Source organism: Meles meles, chromosome 8 (assembly GCF_922984935.1).
Source record: "Meles meles chromosome 8, mMelMel3.1 paternal haplotype, whole genome shotgun sequence".
Classification (NCBI taxonomy): Eukaryota; Metazoa; Chordata; class Mammalia; order Carnivora; family Mustelidae; genus Meles; species Meles meles.
This window is the reverse complement of record NC_060073.1, coordinates 111,712,741-111,728,432: the sequence shown is the minus strand read 5'-3', so window position 1 is coordinate 111,728,432 and position 15,692 is coordinate 111,712,741.

Genomic DNA, 15,692 nt, shown 5'->3' with positions numbered 1-15,692 from the left:
CTGTCACTTTCGTGAGGGGCTATGAGCTGAGAACCCTGAGGAGGAGGGACACCGGGACCCACAAGCCTCTGAGGCATGGGCTCCTCTCCCACCCCTCGCCGGGCACTGAGGTCACCAGAGTGACCCTCCCCAGATCTTCACAATCTAGAACCACCAACACTAGTGAGATGGAGGCCTACTGGAGAAGCAAAGCAGGCGAAGGGAATGAGCCCAGGCTCAGGGACTTGATGGGTGTCTGCTGCCTGACCGCCACTTAGGAAGTGCCTCTTGGAAGGGATCAGGAGCCCAGCCAGCTGAGGGAAGGCGGAGGTCCCCGTGGGTGCAGCTTCGGACTTCGCCCTTCCACGGCCCCAGTTTCTGTAGCCCAGTGCCTCACAACTTGGCATGGGACTCACCTTGATGTACTTGTTGCTGTGAGACAACAAATGCTAATTTGTTTGCATTTATTAGAGTTAATCAACCCCCAGCGGTGGTTGCATAAATGAATGCTAATTGGCCCCAGAGTCATTCATCATCATTAAAGCTGTAGGACTGGGTGGTTATTAATCAAATAGGCTTGCAGATAAGATATACGTATTCACGTATTAATTCAGTTCATTTTACTTCGTACGTCCAGAGGAAGAACACTGTATAAGGGGCCTGAAAAGATGAATTAGAAAGATCCTTGCCCTCAAGTAGCTCAAACCTTAATAAAGAAAGATACGAGAAGACCTCAGATAAAGGCATTTCAGAGAGGGGTTGATCATGTCTCTCTGGGGGAATCACAGGGGGCTTCATAAAGAGGTGAGTTCTGAGCTGGGCCTTGGAAAATGGGTAGGAGTAGAACAAACAGAGACTGTACGGCATTCATTCCAGGGAGCATACGAGTCATGGTGAAGGTGGGGAAAGTGAGGGGTGTTCTTGGAAGCAGTGACAGTTCCTGGTGGGCAGCAGCCTTTGTGTGCAGGGAAGAAGTTGACAAGCGTTGCTGAGGTCTTGCTGCATGGCAGGGCCTACGTGCTACCTGGAGGCTCTGTGCCGAGCACGGGGAACCACCAGTAGACAAAGCACACCAGGTCCCTGACCTCACCGCTTGCAGCCCCTCCAAGAATAAGGCCCAGAAGGCGACTAGAGAACCCCCAGTGCTGCCCTTCTGAATCGCTGGAGGATTTTCAGATTGGCACTGGGGAGTTAGTGACAGTTTGTAATGCTGCATGTTTATGATCAGAGCCTTTGGGAAGATGAATCTAGCCCCAGAGTTTAAAGCAAATTTAAGAAGAGGAAAAAATTGAAAGTCTAGCCTAGATGAGAAATGATGATCAACAACACCAGGGCAACAGGTAGGAAGGAGAATAAGGGCACGAGTGGAAGAGATACTACCCAGGTAGGCCACACTCAGTGTGGGAACTGAGCGGCTGTACAAGTGGGGCAAGAAATGCCATGAACTCACCGGGTGGCATAGAGAATGGTGGGGCCATCACCCAAAACCAGGGAGTCAACAGAGGAATGTTGGGATGGGAAAGAAATGATGAGTGGGAGTGAGTTATGCCCCATATACTGCCCACCAAGAGGCAAAGAGTGTTCTCTGCAAAAAGAGATGAGAGGAGCCAAGAAACCATGAAGGAAGGGCCCGTGGGAAGGACAGGTAAATGAAGAATAGTTGGGGGGGGGGTCTAGCTCATGAGCAGTCATGTCTCCTCAAGTCTTAGTACCTCCTCTTCTCCCTTGAGGTCACCAAAGCTCTTTGGAAAAACATTTTCTCTTCTAAAAGCCGTAGTCTCTCTCCCAGGAGACCGTGCTTTAGAGAATGCACCAGAAATACGGGTGACGTATGTGGTGGGACCATCAAAGGGGACTTGAATTCTAGTGGTGATGGCTGAACAGTGTCTCCATGTTCAGTGTCCCTTGTGGGCTCTAATACATTACCGTGGTTTCTCCTCTGACAGGGATTCTCCTCCATGCTCAAGAGACCCCAGTTCCTGGTCTAGAGATCCTGATTCATTAGTTTTCCCACGACCCCAAGAGCCCGGGCTGGCCTGAATTCCAGGTGATGACCACCCCCGACATCAGAGGGACCAGATCAGAAGTCACCCTGCTGGCCAGCACCCCGGGCTTCTTACCTACCCACCCACCCCCCACCCCCCACCCCCGTATCACACTATGGCAGAGGCAGGCAGGCCCAGGCAGGTCTGGCACAGAAGCTCCCAGGTTGGAGTAGGAAAGCTGACCTCTTCTCCGAGTTTGCTCAGAGTGCATGTGCTCTAACGGAGCATGTCCTCTGGGACCTCACAAGGACTCTGAGTGGCACAATTGGGACGTTTCTTGGGCTTGCAGCAGCCAAAGGCCAACATCTTCAATTTGCAATCCTACCACTAAAGTCTCAAAAGCAGAATGAAAATCCATTTCCTGCAAAGGAGTTGATTTCCTTGGCAACCTAGAATTTCCTCAGTGGCAGAGTTTCTCCATCAATGCCTAAGGAAAGCCACTACTGCTTCGATTTTTCCATTGGAACATCTCTTTTCTCTCGTAATGCCATTAAATAAACCCCAGCAAGTGGAGGTACAAAATTGGAAAAGAATTATCAAATGGTCAGTTCTCTACTCATCTCTAGCCCTGGAGTTTAGAAGAAAAGTGAGATCCGAGCACAGAAAGGTGATCCTCTTTTTGGAAAAAGCCAGACACATCGTAGAGCTCTACAGGCTATGAAACTGAGCAGAACCCTCCAAGAGAGACCAAGAGAGAGATGGTCCACGGCGGACAAGAAGGATCATTACCGCTCACCTTGGCATTGCCAATACCGCAGATGCTGGACCTCTGCTCCTAGCTCACAAAGGGCCGTTTTTATCTCACCCAGGCAATATATGGCTAATTCCACAAAAAGGACAGAAGAATAAAAAGGATTTTTTTCTAATAAATATTCTCTTGCAGCTAATCCACCCTTTGTAACTGTCAGGCTCCACGGGGCTGGCAGCCAGCCCATCAGACAAGAAATGCAGCTGTGCCCTGGGAAACATGAGAAGAGGAGCAGATTAATAAAGAGGAAAAACATGTTTGGTGACTGAGTCTGAGGGGAGTCCTCAGAGGGAGACCCTGGCAGCTCGGGGACCCCTAAACCAATGTCACCCAGAAGCCATGGCTATGCTACGGGGATGGAGCCAGATATGTGAGCCCTGAGAGCAGCCTGCGGAGCCCGCTTTCCTGAGCCTCCCTGAGTCAGCTCAATGGAAAATGGCAACAGAGTGACAGAGGTGTCACGTCACGAGTCACGTGCCTTTGGTGTCCCCCATCACCCAGCATAAGGCTGAAGACACATGAGCTCTGCAGGGAGGCAGCCCATGTCTGCAGCAGGCTTCCCTCCTGCTCTGTGACAGTTCCCTGGCAGGCAGCCCCATGTGATGAAGACACCGTAGGGGGAGGAGTCTCACAGCACCTGTGGCCCCACAAGTGTGTGGGTAAGATGGGGATATCAGGACAGAAGACATCCTGGTTAGGCTGTCCTGGAAACCGTGGGTTTGGATAAACGACATGGTACATCCGGAAATGCCAGTGTTCTGGGCTCAGCCATCCAGCGAGGACTGTTACACAGACAGAAGAGGAAGGAGGTGAAGGACATCTCCCCACCTTTCTCCGGTTTCCCCGCACCATCACCTACAATTATATTCTACAGAGAGATCGCCCCCAAACCAGCCCCCGGGATTTTTTCAAACCTTCCCACGTGCTTCCTGCTGCTTCTCTCTGCACGCCTGTCCTATGAGCCTCAGCTTTCCAGAGCCCCCAACCAGAGGAGAAGGGGCTGGGGACTGCACACTCGGGCTACGCTGTCACCACACGGGGGACAACAGACCAGAGTGGGAGCCTGGGGGGGACAGTCAAGCAAGATTAATCTTTGGCTTCAGGGCCCAGAGCCCTGGGACACAAAGTCTAACATTACATCCTTCCTTTTGACTCCCCCCGGTGATCTGGCCACTCTGGCCTATGGGGCTACACCTAGCCCCCAGCCATCAGCTGTCTGGAGAGATTCGAGAGAAGGGGGAGTGCAGACATAACTCTGCTCCCGAGGCAGTGTGAGGGACATCAGCCTGAGAGACAGAATCAGCTCTGTGTCAGACCCCCACGTCACTAAGCAAAATCAGAGTCACTGAATCAGACCACTCGCTGTGTTCCAAGGACCGTTCTCAGCTCTGCCCATCACAGATAATCCCATCTTCACATCAGCCTTTTTATTGAGGTGCAAGTCACGTCATGTACAATTCCCCATTTAACCACGTTAAAGTGTACCTTTATGTGACTTCACATGGCTAGTGTTGTGTCATCATCACCATTTGATCCAGAAAACTTTTATCACCCAGAAAGAAACCCTGTACCCTTGAAGCCATTACAAGAGCAGACTTCTGAGGGAGCCGCCCTCCACTGACGACGTCTGACGTCATGATTTTGAGGGAGACATGCCTACGGTCTAGCCAGTGTTGGAGAGCAGGTCCCAGGAGATGCACTGGTTGCAAACAGGTACATTCCTGAAAGCGTGTACATGAGGAAATAGAGCACAGAGACTGAGGAACCTGCTCCAGCTCAGGCGGTAACTGGTGAAGTCCAGCTCTCTGACTCCAGAATGAAGCAGACACCTCTGTCTAGAAGACAGAGCCGGAGAAGAAAGACACTTCACGGATTTTTTTTAAAGATTTTATTTATTTATTTGACAGACAGAGATCACAAGTAGGCAGAGAGGCAGGCGGGAGGAGGGAGAAGGCAGGCTCGCCGCTGAGCAGAGAGCCGGATGTGGGGATCCCAGGACCCCAGGACCATGACCTGAGCCGAAGGCAGAGGCTTTAACCCACGGAGCCACCCAGGCACCCCAACTTCATGGATTTTTGATGTACAGATAAGGTTCTCCTGCAATTGACCAAATGTGAAGATAATAGGAAAAAGGGACATTGATGGAGCTTTGACCCAGGAAATTCAACGGAAGCACTTCAGAAGGCAGTAAGCCTACAAAGTGGGTTTACTGGGAGAGACACAAGCCCACCTGCTTAGACCAAGGATTTCAGTAGCAAACAATAAGCATTTGCTGAACCAAGGGCCACGAGAGGCACAGTGGAGGATACAAAGAAGCGACGGTCCAACTTCAAGTGTCCTTCAGCTGGTCCCACTTACTGTCTCAGCTCTTCCCCGGTCACTCTCTCAGTTCCAGTCCTGACGGACATCCCATAGTCCTTACACATGAGTCTGTCCTGGCTCTGGGCCGTTGTTGTTTTACGAGTTTATGTTATGTGTTGTTTGTTGCATTGTTGTTGTTTGTTTTCTGTCTACAGAGTACCCTCCCCTACCCCTCACTGTCTGAATTTCGACCCTTCAGATTAGCAGAGGCCTCGATGTGCTCTCTTTGCCCCGAATGCAGAATACATCGTTACAACAGTCCCACTTAGGGAGCCGTGCTGTGCGGTGCTGAGCACGGGTCAGTGCACGCCCTCATTCCATCCTCCCCAGAAAACCCAGAGGAGGAGGAGGTCCAGAAAGGTCACATAACTCACTCCACGCCCCACAGAACCGAGATTAGAGTCCTGGTCCTTGTGATTCCAGAACCTAATCTCTTAACCGCCATATCTGGACCTCTCAGCTGAGTCTGCCCCTCATAAAGTAGCCCTTCATCCTATGAAGCGGGTGTTGTTTCCTACTTATTCCACACGTATTGGCCTTTCCTTCCCACCAGATTGCAAGCACCCTGAGGGCAGACACCTCGAGGTAAAAAGCAGCTCTGCCCAGGGCCTCCCACCTACAGAACAGCTTCCTTCTTCTCTGTGCTCCCACAGCATCCGCGTCAGCCATGAAATCGTTCCATCTTCAGAAGCAGAAATTAATGGACTTATCTGGAAGGAGAACTGATCCTGGTGCCTTCACCCGGGGAGCAGAGGACTGCGGTTTCAGTGTAGTCTTCAGAGGTGAGCCAGGGATGGAGGAGTACAGGGCAAGAATCGCATACTGCTTGGTGGCCAGGCCTGGTGTCCCCAGGTCAGTGTCAATGTCAGCCTGCTCATAATAACAAAAACCCCCATTTTTAGAGCCCCTGAAACATGTCAGTCCCTGCACTGAACACCGAGTTTATAGTATCCCACAAGTCCACATACTGAGCCTATAAGGTAAGGACCACTGTTATCACGGCTTTATCGAGGGAATCCAAGACTCAGAGTGGTAACTTTCCTAAAGGTTCATAGATGCTAAATGATAGAGTTGGAATCTGAACCCACAGCTTTCCGATTCCAAAACCAGTGGGGAGGGGAGAACCCCCAAAGCCTATTTAGGGAAGAGCACCTCTCACCTAAGTGACCTATTCAAACCTTTCATATTATCCAATATACATGATTTATAAACACATTAATTGATTTGCAAAAGATATGGCCCCTGCTATCCAGAGGCTAAAAATTTAGACAAGACGACAGATGAAGGGAAAGAAGTGGGACAAAGGACAGCCACCAGGGCCGGCCAACAATGGAACGGGCTGCCTCTTGACGGGAATAGAGAAGGATCATTGGAGAGCTGGGTGAAGGTGACTGCCAAGGTTAGGTTCGGGGACTGCCAAGTTTCCTTCTAACACGATACTCCGTGATTCCATTCATTAGCCCGCAGTCAGCTGGAGGGGGAAGCGTCTGAACTTAGTGAAGTTCAGAGCTGAGGGCACATCGTTGGTGCCATCAGCACAAGGAGGGGCCGGGATTCCCAGTGGAAGAGGCACAGAGGGCACAGAGCACAAGCCGCAGGACGGAGCAAAAGGAACACAGAGCTGGAATCAAGGAGACTGTGTCAGAGAGGTAAGAAGGAACATGGATCACCGCGTCAGGCAGAGGGTTGCCGCAAGACAGAGGGCTCAGGGTAAACCACTTACAAGCCTCATTCTTCATCCCTCTGATGTCCTTTCATTCAACAAATATTCACTGAGTGAACACCCAGCTAAATCCCAGCTCCCCACGTGCTGAGGGTCTCGGAGAATGCTTGAGTAAGACATTTCCTTGTGGGGTGGTGTGAAAGGATGTAGATCGTGCCTCCTCTGTCCTGATCACTTGTAGCTGGGCTGTGGTTGCTGAGCAAACGCATGGCAATCCGCACTGCAATCCAGTACTTAAGTAAGATGCAAGGAGAATGACAGACAGGAGAGAAACTGGCAAGTCAAATTCAGTTTTGTTCCTCCAGGCAGAAGAGATGTGACCATGCTTGGAGGCAGGAAGATGTCTTATCCAAATTTAATGATATTTAAGGGTCACATTATTTAAAAACAAACTTTCATAATCTTCAGAAACAGAATCTGATTGCCACTGCTTCTCAAGCAAGATAACTGTCCCTCTGAGAAGTAGAGGGACAAGCCAGGCAGACTCTACACAGGATGGGAGACGAGAGGGAGAAGATGCCTCGAATGCATTCGTAAATGAGCCCTTATTGTTGGCAGTGGGCCACAGATATAAAATGGTCCTAAAATGCACATCACACTATTCCAGAGAATCCCCTGAAAGGCATTCCATCAGGCATTCCGACTCTGGGGGCAGAATAAGAGGACCTCACCTGGCAGATCTCTATAAAGTTCAGACATCACCTGGTCCTGGGACTCTCCAGCAAGATGCCGTTCAGAAAGTCTGGTGCAGGTTCCCCCAGGCCTGCCTGGTTCTGACCAGAACTCTGAAGTAGAGCGGCACAAGCCTTGGAGTTTCCAAAACCCCTCTCAGGTTCTCAAAGCACAGACGAGGGCACCCGGCCACAAGCGATGGCAAAAGACCTCTTTGGTTGTTCTCTGCTGGAACGTTCCAGCGCAGGCACCAGCACCACCCAGTGCTGGGCCAGAAAGCCAGCCACCCAGCCCAGCCTCCACTGGATACAAGAAAAGCTGCAAGCCCTGCTCTGCTCCCAAGAGCTCCAGACCTAGAATGAGAAAAACATTCAAGGGTCATCTTGGAGAACACAGGGCCTCCTCAGGGGTGGTGGGGAAGGTCCACTACCACCCCGCTGGGAAGGGGAAGAAGGACTCATATTTCCCTGGAGGCTGCACCCTGCCCTGGGGGGAGCAGCTCCCCAGAAATGACACTTGAGGAGCTGGCTTGGGGCCACAAGAGCAGACAGCTCGGGGTTTATTTCCCCTTTATAATGGAGGCAGGCGAGGAAAGGAATTCTTTGACTAAGTAACATAATACTTCTGGGTCCAGCCCACCAGGCTGGGCCCTGGGAAGAGCAAACAAGCCGCCTGCCCTGTCCCAACAGGTTTGTGGACACTGGCCGCAGCTGCCACTCACCGTGCTCAGGCGTGGATGCGGGGAAGGGGAGGGACGCTGATGCCCAGGACAGCGAGGATGTTGGGAAAGATCTCTAATCCAGTCTCAACCCTTGCCAGGGCCCGAGCCCAGCACTTAGTGCCCCCGAGCCGTCAGATTTAACTCTGTACCCCAGCCCCCGTCCCACTTCCCACCTGCCCAAGCCCCTGAACCCGGATGAAAGTCCAGGCTTCATCCCTATAAGCTGAGGGACATCCTAGATGCCACCTGCGCAGGCTGGAGGTCTCCTCCCTTGATGCATACGTGCTCCGCGTGTCACAAGGGCAAGCACTCGTGATCCGGTGGGTCAAGCACACAAGTAACACGTCAGTAACAATCAGCATCTGTGCAGTATTCTGCCGTTCGCAAAGCTTCAACCTCCAAACAACTCTTCTCAGTTAGGCATTTCCATCTACCCATTTTACAGTTAGGAAAGAGGAGGCTCAGAGAGGTATTCCGCAGAGTGGCCAAGCCAGGCCCTGAACCCAAGCTGTTTAACTCTGCATCTCCTGCTGTAAACCCCAGGGCGGGACCACGGGCACTGGGGATCTGCACAATGGGCTCTATCTAACCCCCTGCTTGGCAAGCCCCAGCTCTTCGAACCTGACTGCTGCGTGACGGAGACACCGTCACCCGACTGCCCAACCCCTGCCCTGCTGGGCAGGCGGCCCAGGACTCAGAGCGCAGCAGAGTCCCCGGGGCCACCCTGCCCCTGGCAGTGCCCTCTCACCTCGCCTGCCCGCCCTCCCCACCGCACTCCAGGCCGGGGCCCTGCTCGAGCTGTTTGTTTTGCTGCGGGTTTCCGTTGGCTGGCGTGTGGGTGTTTGTTGTATTCCTCCTACAGATGGCAGACAGCGTGCCCTCCCCGCCGTCACCCCACCCCACAGGCAGTGGGGAGAGCCGTCGCAGCAGAGCAGAACAAAAGCCTAGCAGGTGAACAGCCCCGTCTGCCGGTGTCTTTTATCCAACCCAGGTCCAGACAATATCTTCACAAAACTCTTTTCAGCTCCCCCATCCTCTGGGGCTCTTCCTGCCTGGCTTCCTGCCTGGATCCCCCCGGTGGCCCCCCCACCCTCCCAGAAACATCTGCTCCTCCGATGGGGCAAAGGACCCACAGTTCCGAAGAGCGGTTTGGTTTGAGTTGGGGTTTCTTTTTTGAGGGTGAGGTGGAGCGTTCTTCCATCCTTTACACCCCCTCAGAACCCAGGGACCCCATGGTCCCAGAAACTTCCGGCGAAAGGAAAGGACCGTACGTTGTGGATGGTAGAAGGAAACTCCCATCCCTCCAAGCTCAGATCTCCCCTCAGCAGGGGGGCCCAGTGACCCTCAGCTTCTTACTGACCCTGAGAGGCCTCTCAGAGGCATCTGCTCTGATGGGACAGGGCGGAGGGTGCTGGAAAGGAAGGGGTACCTGTTTTCAAAGCTAATGTTGCTCATTCCCAAATCTCAATGCTTCCATCTGGCCCCAGGAGCTGTGCTCGACCGAGGACCGGTACCTTTCCCTCTGGAAATACCACTAGAGGCTGGCTAAAACGCACATCAAGCCTCCGAGTGTCCTCGCTGCCCGAGATGAGGTTGGAGTTCCGATGGTGTGTGCCTGCTGCCGGGCCTCCCCTCCCACCATCCAGCAACTCGGGAAGGTAGGCTGGGCGTCTCAGTTCTCACCCTGTGGTGTCCTACTGCTTCTACCGTGCTGTCCAGGTGTTCGACTGTGGCTCGGCCACCCACCCTTCCTGGGTTTTCTTTCCAGCCTTGTTCATGTTCTCAGGAGACCTTCATGGGCAACACCTCTGTGAGGAGCTCAGGGCTTGTCTCATTCTAGCCTCATGCTCGGCTCAGACCTGTAGGACCCCAGGCAGGCCCATAGCCTCTCAGAGCATGGGAACTAATGACTCTCACCCCTGACCCCAGCTAGGAAGCATTGTATGACCACCTGGAAGACAGCCCCAGAGAGGTCCAAGCTCACTGTGCTATCGAGGACCTGGAAGCAGCTGAAGATGCCACTCAGAGGGAAAGTCCAAGGAGGAGGATGCTGGGGCACCCACAGAACCGTCAGCAGGTGGAACACAGACGTCTCTGGGGCATCTGTTCCAAAGATGCTGACACAGGGTCCTGACTCCCTGCATAGGTTTGTGGGTTTGACTGCCGGCTCCAATTTGTTTAGGCCGAATTCTAGCACAAAAAGAGCTGGAGCCCAGTATGCAGAAGCTGCTTGGACCGGTTCCTAGGGACACGGTGTAACTCCATGCACACTGGCACTGTGCGCCTCAGGCTTTCCAACGCGAGTCCCTTGGCTTGCGCGGCCCCTCGCCCCTTACCCGCCCTGGCCTCCAGACCTCCAAGGGCTTGGCTCTTGGAAGCCTTCCCTGATTCCTTCCTAACTGAAGTCAAGCACTCTCTCGGGGCCTTTTTTCCAGCACTTACCAATTCCCCCAGCTATTTTAGTTATCTGGGTACACATCTTATCTGTAAACTCCTGAACAACAGAGCTATCTCATTCATCTCTGTTCTTACCCATCGCTCACCACCCCCCACCCCTACACCTCGCCGCGAAGCTTGCACAGAGCAAACACTACACATTTTCTGCATCGATAAATCCAGGATAACCCCAAGTCCTTCTGATTGGCCACTAGGGATTCTGGGTAGGGACGGACAGAGAAAAGAAGGAAAGGAAGAAAACCAAAATATGTCCCCATCTTCTCGGCAACCATATGTATGACTCTAACTTTCAAAAGCGAGAACGCTAGAGGATGTCCGCAGGTGTGATGATCAGAGGGACCCTGACAACAAGAACATCCCCCAACCTCACGGGACACGTCCCGTGAATTTCCGGTGACACCTCCCCAGACGCACTTCTGTCCCTACACATCTATCCAACCATCAGAAACCTCTGTGTGACACATGAAACAAAACCCCAATTTCCTGAACTTGAGGGAAAACAGGCTTCCCTGTGTGGAGTGCTGGGTGATCCTACCAGACCACGTGACCACCCCCTCTCCTGCCCACTCCTGCCCTGGGAGAGCAGCTAAGCCTCTGTGGTCGGGACCCCAGGGAGGCCTCCTGGTGATTTGCATGTAATCACACATAATACCGGGCACAACAAAGCCACTCCGCACCGCGGAGCCCGCTCAGCTGAGTTTAAGGCTTAATCTCCTTAATACAAAAGTTTCTGCTTTGCTTCGGACAAGTTCTGGGACTCTTGCTAATGATGCTAAACAAATAATCAGCCTTTATTCCCCCTCTGGCCGCTTGGCCCTGTGCATTGTGGCAGCACGGGCCCCTGTTGTGGTTTATGGACCAGGCGCGCACCTGCAGCGTCCATGTGAGATCACCAGCGCCCAGCAGTGCTCTTTGCTGGGACCCAAGCACCACCCAGGTAGAGCCGGGGGAAGGCGCTGGCCCCAGAGCTGCCTAAACGCCCCGGGTCCAGACGCCAGCTCAGGGCTTCCCAGACTCCCAGAGCCCCTGCTCTTCCCCTCGGCAAGCACTCAGCCGCACGGCCCCCTACCAAAACCCAGTCCCCTCTTTGTCAGTCCTCCGCGTCCGTCCTCCCCCAGGCAATGTTCAGCCCTCTCGTACTTCCCCTCCCAGGCTCACCCAGCCTCTCCGGTTAGGCACCCTTTGCCCCCACCACCAGGTCCTTCTAGGTCCCTCTTCCTATTTACTTCAACACTTGTCCCCTAGCCCTCACAGGGCTGGCCCAAGCGAAGAGCCTCCGGGACGCCATTTCGCAGGGAGGCTCAGTCCCTGTAGCTCTGCCTCTAGCCCCTCTGCCCTGCCGTTCTAAGAATGAACGATGAGCCCTCGTCTCTTACAGTCATGCAGGATTTGGAAGTTGATAAGAAGACAGGTGTCCTCGATGCCGGCACCCTGGCTGTCTCGGTCATCTGTAGCTGTGTAACAAACACCGCAAAGCCAAGAAACACAAAACAAGCGTCGTTTTTATTCCATCTCACCATGCTATAGTGCAGAAGTGCGTGGAGGCTCAGGTTCCAATTCTTCTGTTCTGTGTGTGTCCGTGGGGGTCACTCTCTGGCCTTCAGCTGATGGATAGGCGGGTCTGCCAGAATAATGAGACTTCACTCTCTGGTCTTAGCCGAAGTAGGTGTGGCTGGAAGCCTTGGCTGGGCTGGGACTGTTGACCACAGGGCCTCCACGTGGCCTCTCCACGTGGCCTCTCCACGTGGTCTCTCCACGTGGTCTCTCCACGTGGCCTTTCCAGATGGCAGTCTCAGGGTAGTGGGACTCTTTATAGAGCAGATCGAGGCTCCCAGATAGAATATTCCCAAAAAACTGCACTGAAGCCGTAAGGCTCAGAAATCCCAGAACCTCACTTCCGCCACGTTTCATGGGTCACGCAAATTCAAGAGGAGGACATCTGCAGACACCTTTAATGCCTCCGCCAGGAGCCTCCAGCCCCACCAGGAACAGTGTCCTAGGCCCGAAGCCTGCGCTAGGTGCTGGCATCATTCTCGTTCTTTCCCCCAGAGACTCAGACACATTTCCTACTCCGGGCCCAGGGCAGCGTCCCCAGCTGACCTCCTGCTTAGTCCGCCTTCCACCTGTCTCGGCTGCTGGCAGGACCTTTGGTTTTTCTTGGCTGCTGCCAGCTCTAGAGCTGCTCTTTTCAGGTTTTTGTTCACAGATGGCTTTAGATGGGAGATAAGGAAGTGTGAGTCCATTTTTGCAGAGGCGAAGATGCTGCCGTCTGGTGCGGGGGGAGGGGCAGAAATTCTCCAGACCTCAGGTCCTCCCTGGCTCTTTTAGATTGGCTCCAGCAGCAGGTCCCTGCTGCAGGAAAGGGTTGTCTCTATGCCATGGCTCTAAGGCTCTTGGGGCGTCCGAGGTGGGCCTTAGCCATGAGATGGGCGAGGGCGATGGGAGGAAGAGGCCGTTCTCTATCTGCGGCACCACCTTGACGCTGAGTCACATCAACACCAAGCAACACCTGGTCAGACAGGCTCCCACACTCCCATCTGGCCCAAACCAGATGCTCCTTCCCTGGCTCTGGGCTGGGAGTGGCAGGTGTCTGGCGGGTCAGTCTCTGCTCCAGGAGCCAGGGCGCAGGGTCACGTAGACGAAGGCCATATGTACGTCCTTCCCCTTTTCTTCAGCAATGTGTTTCCGATGTGATTATGAAATGTTTAAGCCACACAAAGAGGAATGAGGAATACAAAAACAAACCCCCCACACAAGCAAGCAAGTTTGGTTCTCATTCCAAACTATTTGTTTTTTTGTTAAGAAAAAAAATGTGACCAATATTGCTGAAGTACTCTGGGCCACATATATTCTCAGGACTCTGGAGAATTGGGCAGAGCAGAGGGTCTGCTCGTTCTCTCTGTGGGCTTTGGGAAGCAGCCACGCGGACCCTCCCGCTCCTGACAACGCCTATTAAGGCATCTGGATGGGTTTTAAACAGAATGAATGTGTAACAGTTGACAGACATATTCTTCCTTCTTTGTAAACTGGCATTAAATGAGAAAGCAAAAAATCACACGCACACACACCAAACAAGCAAGGGGAGAAGCACTGATGGAGAAGAGGGAAGCTCAGTATCAGAAATTGCTGCTCCATCTAGAGAAGGACCACTTCCTGGGGCCCTAGTCAGGGTAGATTGGATCAGAGTCTGCAAATAGGCCATAGAGTCAACCCTTCTTTCTTCTTTCCACTCTGAGCTCAGAGCCTTCCCAGATCCCATGGTCTGCACGAGTCACTAGGCCCTTAGAAACTGGCTTCACGTCTCTATGGGCATCTATCTCCCACACTTGACTGTAAACCCCACTACTGTACATTATTCCCTGTCGATCTCCCACGAAGTTCTTGTGCAGAGACAGGACTCTATTACTGCCTAGAGTGTATGATTCGTTTTTAGGAAAGCCCCGTGATCACTGGGCAGGAAACAGGAAACCTGACAGAAAGGGAAAGGGAGAGTGGCTAAAAAGTAAGAGACCGGAGCACGCCGAGCTCCCAGACATTGGTTCCTAATTCCACTCCTTCCCAACAGGATCCAGAGCTCCTGGGAGAGATGGCTGATGCTGAAAACTGGGGCAGGAGATGTACAAGATGAGCCCAGGGCATCCGCTCGTGCCAGAGAGTAAGGAAATGCTTTTTTAAGAATAAAACCCACAATGATGAGTTATGTCAAAGGAGTCGGGAGCCAACTGAAAGAGCTCCCTGTGACTAACATTGGGTCATTTGAAGGAAAAAAAAACAACTTTCAATATCCATGAGTCTATTCTGATAAGTAAGTAATTGACTAAATAAATGGGGGGAAAAGACAAATCTCTCGTGCGGAAGAATCTCATATACTTTCTGTAGATGCTCCCCCATGAGGGGTTGGAGTGTGGGACTTTCTTGCCCCCCAAGAAGCACACTAGGGAAAGGAGAAGAATAGGAACAACTTGTCTGTGGAGAAAACCTGACAAACATGACCTCCCCCAGGTGTCTAAGGTCAACAATGAAACATCGTGGAGATAGTGCACACTCTTGATGTGAGGTGGCGTACACAATGCTTTATCTCTGTGGCCTTCCTCCTCCAAACCCACGGTTCCAGTCTCACTATTAGAAAAACGTCAGACAAATCCCAGTGGAGGGACACACTATGATGGACCTGGCGCGTCCTCCTCAAAACTGCCACGATCATCAAAAAGCAGGGAAAGTTTGAGAAACCATCACAACAGAGAGGAGTTTAAGGAGATGTGACAATTAAATGTACTATGGGATGCTGGAACAGAAAAGGGCATCTGGTAAAAACTAAAGACATATGCGCAAAGTATGGACTTTAGTTAATAATGGTATATTGGTATCTTAATTCTGACAAATACATCAATTTAATGTAGGATGTTAATAATAGCAGAAACTGGGTGTAAGGTGTATGAGAATTCTTTGTAGTGTCTTTGTGATCTTTCTGTAAGTCTAAAACTGTTCTTAAAAAATTACCAAGGAAGGGACGCCTGGGTGGCTCAGTTGGTTAAGCAGCTGCCTTCGGCTCAGGTCATGATCCCAGCGTCCTGGGATCGAGTCCCACATCGGGCTCCTTGCTCGGCGGGGAGCCTGCTTCTCCCTCTGCCTCTGCCTGCCACTCTGTCTGCTTGTGCTCACTCTTGCTCCTCTCTCTGACAAATAAATAAAATCTTAAAAAAAAAAAAGAAAAAGAAAACTTTAAAAATAAAAAAAAAAATTACCAAGGAAAAATCAACCATGTTCCGGGGGTGGGGGGATCTTACGTAGAATTAGAAAAATAGAGGAAAAAAAAATAAGAGACTGAAAGGGGTTCAAAATCATGGAAGTTAAGAAGTCCCTAACCTGTCAGAAGCAGTGAAGAATCAGGGAAAATCAGAAGTAAAATCTAGGAAGACCTAGACCAGCCCAGGGGACACTGACCTTGGAGAGGACAGTTTTAAGAGACAGTGTATAGGGAAGTCA